General features: G+C 45.2%; 1 protein-coding gene across 12 annotated transcripts in view; it reads right to left on the reverse strand.

Annotated features, from left to right (window-relative positions):
- Positions 1-6127, reverse strand: part of PKHD1 (polycystic kidney and hepatic disease 1 (autosomal recessive)) — a 383573-nt gene that overhangs the window by 32021 nt on the left and 345425 nt on the right. The window contains exon 61 of one of the 12 annotated variants that reach the window (XR_002101523.1): positions 3180-3379. The exons of the other annotated variants lie outside the window; for them this stretch is intronic. The gene's annotated coding sequence lies outside the window, so the exon portion shown is untranslated. The remainder of the gene's footprint in view (positions 1-3179; positions 3380-6127) is intronic. 12 annotated transcript variants of the gene reach the window in all.

The following is a 6127-nucleotide window of genomic DNA, read 5'->3' on the forward strand; positions in this document are numbered from 1 at the left end:
GCACCACTTCTCTTGGAAGTTGGTTCCAGATCCTAGCCGCCCTGACTGTGAAGTAGCACCTCCTGATATCCAGCCTAAATCTACCCTCTGCCAGCTTGTGACCGTTATTGGGAGGCAGGTGGGGTAATGAGACAGGAAAAGACCTGCTGGCCACTTGATCTGTAATCATAAAATATGGTTCCTTTCATTAAAAACTAAGATGGGAAAGTGGGCACATGAGCATCCAGAAGAGCAGGGGAGCAAGGCAGCAGCAGGAGCAGCCCCCCAGGGGATGGCTGCTGTTTTCACAGGTATTATGAAAAGGCAACCGTCCTTCCACTGCATCATGACTGCAAAGCTGGAGGAAGGAATTCAGCAAGAAAGCAAGGTCCAGGTTAATGTCCAGGTTAATGTTCTCTGGGTCTGGCTGCACACAAAGCCACATCAAATGAGATGGTAAAAATGCCCTTTCATAAAGGCTGCTGGGTTGATGGGGGTGTGCTCCAGTGGACTAAGCACGACCCAGGCCACTCGGCATTTCTGTCTTTGACCTTGACACAGAGTACATAAGGTCAACCGTCTGAAACTTGGACAGTGCTACTGAAACTCAAGTTCTGCGGGCAGTAAAGGCTGGTAGTGGGTTTAGAAGGAAGCTGTGCTGCGTCCTGGAGGGAAAATGCTGTGATGACAGCAAGCTAGAAAAAAGGAGATATCGAAAATGCGGACTATTATGAGCAGAGCCTGCATCCAAGGGTAATAATCAGGATCTGTGCCCAGGGTAGCAGGTGCAACAGCAGGGACTGGCAGTGATAGCAGATGGGCCGGTGGTGGCTACCATGCTTGGGCCTCCTCTAAGTGGTGGTGCCTCAGTTGCCCACCACTCATCATATTACTGCCCAGGAGGACAATATGAACAGTGGTAACCAGCAAGGGAGCAAGTTGTCTGCTCTGAGAAAAACTGAGCACAAAGAGATGACTCCATTGGTTCACTGTCATTTTGATTTTGGCTTCTTCAAAAGCTGTGCTAAAAGCCAGATATTTTGTGACTGTTCGAAGTGCTAGAAAGGACCAAGCAGGAGAGGAAAGCCCATGAACGTATACATTGTGCTCGGGAATGTGCAGTACCTTGCAGCTCCCCGCCTTTTCAGGACACTCATCATAAGCTCTTGGTAAGACAGCAGGCAGGCAAGGTTATTTGGGTAGATGTGATATCTTTTATTGGACCAACTAAATATGACAATATGGCATGACAGTAGGTCCTGGTGGCTCCAGACAACGTCAAAATGCTGTTGTGCCAATCCTACATGAATCTACTAACAAAGACAGCCCCAGCTTCAAAAGGCACATGATGTATAAAGGCAGAAGACATATAATTATCCCCATTTTACAGAGTGGGAAAAGAGAGAATAGCCAAGATCACATAGGAAGACTGGCATAAAGCTGGAGCTTGAAATTAGCTCTCAGGCTTATATCACAATCTCCCCACGTCTCCTCTCACCCAAACTCGACCAGATTAGCCAGTGAAGACCGCAGCTGTACACGTGTGTAGATGAACATGCCAAGTTGAGTGCCAACACAATAGGACATGGCAGGGTGGCTCCTTTTTAAGCTAGGGTCCTGGGGCTTTCCAAAGCCTAGAGCAAAGAGCCTGTTTTGGTGGGGGGGTTTCTTTTTTCCTTTCTAATAGGAAACCCATCTATTCAATGGAATGAAGCCTGCAAGAAACATGGGGGTCATCATGTTCCCAAACTGCATGAAGGGACATCTAGAAATTGATTGGTCACATCTATTAATGGGCGGGAGCCAATGGAAGTACCTGCACAAGCCACACTGCTTAGCAGTGGCTAGGAACTAAACCAACCTGCTAATACACTCCCTAAGTTTACTGTTGGAAGAACATCTTTTATTAAATGTAAACAGCATCGTGCCGGAGGTCAGAGTCTTGCTACTGCAGCATATCCCAAGGTAATACCACTTTAAGCTCCACATAAACTCTTAAACAGTTTCTATCCTAAAACCAGACCGTAGGTGGTACAGTTTTTTACGATATGTTATAATAGTGCAATAAATCTGTTAGCTTAAAATCGAATCTCCGTGGCCTTTTAGAGAAATCATCATTAAATGCAAGGCCCTGTTAATGATGCCATCCCAGTGAAATTGTTTAATCTGCTAGGGGGGTGAAAGGTCACCAAATGAATTTTTTATAATACATCAACTTGACACGCAATAGGGAAAACTGTAATAGATAAAAGCAAAGGAAAAGGGCACTGTCTTCTTCTGATAGGTCAATAGCAGCCAAGAGAGTCACTCATCCACTTTTCCTTCACTGCTGTGCTCCTTTTCCATTTAATATGGACACCCAATTAATACCTCAGCACCATAGACAACCTCATTTTAGGTGAATTATAGCAATTTCTTCCCCCTGCTCCGAAATGAAAGTGATCACAATACATCATAGCATTGTGCGAATTAACGTTAATTGATTCGAGTTACCAAGCATTGATGGGCCACTTCTATAACCTGGGCCTTATTGGGAGCTGGAAGGGATGGAAGGAAGATTAGATTGCCCCGTCCGTTGCTTTGACGACGGCAGTCACCTGACGTCTTGTTAGACAGTTGTACAGTTCTATTGCAGGCCCCAGTGGGGTCGTCAGTAAACTGGAGTGATGTCCAAACATCATTACACGCTGCTCCGATATTAAAGCAAAGGGATTAGCACCTTATTGCAGGCAACCTGGATTTGTCATTGTGCTGTCGTTATCCAATTTCCAGCTGATAATGTGACTGTGGCCTCCGGGCGTGAGGTCCTACAGCCAAACTGAGGTATATATATATAAAAAAAAAAGAAAAAAAAAAGAAGAACCTGAATGCCCAGCACCCAAAAATGTTTAACCCCTGGCCTGCCAGTTTCCTGCAAACGTCGAGGTATGTGAAAGAATTTTTTAAGAAGGAGCCATAAGCAAGGGAGGCGGGGGCAATGCTTAGGAAAAGCTACAGCGCTCCAGATCTGATCCTCCTCTCACTTCAGACTGATTTTATAATTCCACCAAAGTGAATGGGATCATTCCTATTTTGAGCTAGGCCGGTGGAAGAGAATCAACCCCTTCCAGCTGTCTCCGCTCAGCTCCATCGTGCGCACACAGTGATCGCTGTACCAAGTGATCAGCAAAGACACTGCATTGAATTTCCTACACATTTACCACGCATGGTTTGTGCGGCAGACAGGTTGATTCGACAGCACTAGAATCCAGGGGAATTTTCCAAATCCCTTTCCAATATATCAGGTATATGAGATACATGTGATTTTAATCATCGGGGGCAGAATGCATCCTGAGTGCAGCTGGGGATCCCTGTAACTCCCAGAGGAGCACACACAGGATCTGTCTTCTCAGGATCTGCCCTGTTAATATAAATTACAACAGCGCTTTGGAGAAGACTGAAAACCTGGGAGCAGAGCACAAACGACCACGTTCCTTCGGAGGTACCACAGCCCTCACTTCTCCCATTCAGATTTACTCCCTTTTCTAATTTCAGATGAGACTAATTTCCCTCTTCCTGACTCCTTTTCTCTTCTCCGCCTTCCTACTTGCCTCCGCGCCTTCTGGGCTCATTCGACTGCTACCCTTCACTTCCCATCCCTTCTGCTCGTCTTCTCTGACTCCCTTCTATCCCTTTCTTCCCCCCTTCCAGCCTTCCCCTTCTGGCTAGAGCAAATGCAATGGTATCAGCTGGCTTTTGGAGCTCAGCTGCTGTTTCAGCAGCAGTGATGGTGGGGGGAAGGCTTTATATTCTCATCTCCTGAATCTTGTAATTCACGGGTGTCATCCTTGAGTGTGATCAGTGAATTTCCATAGCTGCTGGGCAGAATATGACACTCCTGAGTAACGAGGGCTTTTTAGATAGGGTTACTATGTACGGTAGATATTAGAAGCAGGGTGGCTTAACATAAGGCTGAGTTTAAGCATGAGAGGGGATTGGTAATGGGAGAAAGACCCTTTAACTCCTAATGTACTGGAATGAATCCAGCCCATATACCCAACAACTGTTACCATATGATGGCTGATAGGTGATGATCTGACCCCGGGGAGATGTTCTCTAGAGGATATTTTACAAAGGAAAAAAAAATGGAAACTTATTTTTTAAAGAAATATGTTTCCCCACAAGGAATAGAACGTAAAATAGGGCAGTCATTTTGGCTGGGATACTCCAAGGTGTCTAAGGGAGTTAGGCACTGATATCTCAGAAATTAATTATCATTGCCTAGAAGTTCCAAACGTGGACCACACATCCGTTGTGCTAGTTCAAGTCTACCAAACTATGAAAAAAGAAGGCTCTAGCCCCCAAGAGATTAGAGACTAAGTCAAAATTCAATGCAAATCAGACACCTAATTCCCTTAGGCAACACTGAAAGCCCCAACCTATCACTTCAGTGCTAAGCAATATTGCAGGGTCTGTGATGCATGCTTCTTCAGTGCTAAATGACAGAATCCCAGTGTCCTGCTCACTTGCATGGATATTCCCCAGAGACTAAGGGGAAAGGCAAGAAGATCCCTTGATTCTCCTTCTGGTCCTATATTTCTAAGATTCACGGTCCCAACCTTTGCCTATGAGCAACAACATGGAACAACTTAGGTGCTGCAGGCAACACTGCCTCTAAACCATCCATAAATGGGAAGAGGTTGCATAAAACTAATTGCAAAAGATCTCCTGCCCAGGTCAATCACAATTATTTCCTGCTCTTTAAATAATCAGCCATTTCTGAGAGCAAGTTTGTTGTTTTGCCTATGTTACAGACATCAGAAACATAGGAAATAGCTAACAAGTGTGTTCCCAGACTGCCAACTCCAGATCCATCTTAAAGCCAGTGAAGTTTCTTGGCACTATTCACTCTATTGACAGGCTTTTTCAGCACAGTGAAATCAAATCGAAATGGAGGGCTTTGAAACAGCCTCGAAACAAAACGAGGCTAGTGAAATGTTTCAAAAGTTTCTAAATGTTTTGAGTTTCGAAGAAGCCAGCAGTGAGGTAGGGGGAGACAGGGGAGAACCAGTGCTGTGCTCCCAGCGGCATTCAGGAGCGCAGCCCTGGCTCTTCCTGTCTCCTGCCCTTGGGCTGCGGGAAGCCCATCACAGTGCAAGGGAAGGGAACTGAGCCTGATCACTCAAGCTGAGGATAAGCCCAGCTGGGCTGACTTCCTAACCCCAGCACCACAGTTGCAGTGGGGAAACAAATTCAGTCCAGCTGGGTTGTCTTCTTTTCCCCAGCCCAAAGGTCGGGCGAAACTTCGAAACAGTGTTGAAACAGCCTCAATGTTTCGATGAAGCAAAATGGAACAGCTGTTTCAACTCCAAATGAAATTCAAATCAAAACACTGTTCCATCCAAACCTCAAAACTCAACTCAAAATGGAATAGTGTCGTTTCGCACAGCCCTAGTGTCCTGTTGTTTCGTGGGAATCCTGCTCCGTTCACCACTTGGGCACTGGATGGATGGTGGTTCCTGAACGAGCAACTCACAACACGTCCTTATTCTGTTTCATCCTCACTGTTCAAGGTGTGGTATCAGGCCTTACACACAGTGCACTATAGCAAACCCTGCCCTCAAAACAGAACTATTCATTTCTGCCAACCCCACATATAACAGGTTAGACAAATACCTCTCAGGGATGGTCTAGGTATCCTGCCTCGGAGTAGGGGGAAGAGAAAAAAGACACCTTGATTTCCCTTCTCATCCTATGTTACTAAGATCCTGTGCACTAATGATCCCAACCTTTGCCTGTGAGCAACAACACTGAGCAACTAAGGTGCTGTAGGCAACACTGGTCTGTGCTTTGCCTGCCACCACAGTTTTAACTTTATTGGTTTTCTGTGGCAATGAGCAATGTCAGATCCTCTCATGGACAACATGCTGGCCACGAGTCATGGGTTGAGGATCATTACTACACACACACACACACACACACACACAAATATTCATACATGCACATGCCTATACACACCCCCATAAATACATATGTATCTACATACCTGGTATGGGTATGTTTGTATGTATGTGTGTACCTATTTATCTGATTTCTGAGATTATATAGATATAGATCCATATCTATCTATAAAATGTTATTTATATCTTAATTGAGATTATATATATAT

The sequence above is a fragment of the Crocodylus porosus genome, unplaced genomic scaffold (genome assembly GCF_001723895.1).
Source record: "Crocodylus porosus isolate Cpor-Errol unplaced genomic scaffold, CroPor_comp1, whole genome shotgun sequence".
NCBI classification, from domain to species: Eukaryota; Metazoa; Chordata; order Crocodylia; family Crocodylidae; genus Crocodylus; species Crocodylus porosus.